This window comes from Sinocyclocheilus grahami, unplaced genomic scaffold (assembly GCF_001515645.1).
Source record: "Sinocyclocheilus grahami isolate Dianchi unplaced genomic scaffold, SAMN03320097.WGS_v1.1 scaffold1134.1, whole genome shotgun sequence".
Taxonomy (NCBI): domain Eukaryota; kingdom Metazoa; phylum Chordata; class Actinopteri; order Cypriniformes; family Cyprinidae; genus Sinocyclocheilus; species Sinocyclocheilus grahami.
In genome coordinates this window covers 289951-290257 of record NW_015506313.1, presented here as the reverse complement: position 1 = coordinate 290257, position 307 = coordinate 289951, and positions in this window count along the sequence as shown.

The following is a 307-nucleotide window of genomic DNA, read 5'->3' as shown; positions in this document are numbered from 1 at the left end:
CACACACACTCACACACGCACGCACGCACACACACACACACACACACACACACACACACACACACACACACTCACTCACTCACTCATGCACACACGCACGCACACACACACTCACTCACACACAATCACACACACACACACTCACACTCACTCACTCACTCACGCACACACTGACACACACACACACACACACACACACACGAACAAACACACACATACGCACGCATGCATGCTCACACACACACAAGCACTCACACACACACACACACACACACACACACACACACACACACACACACACACGCAC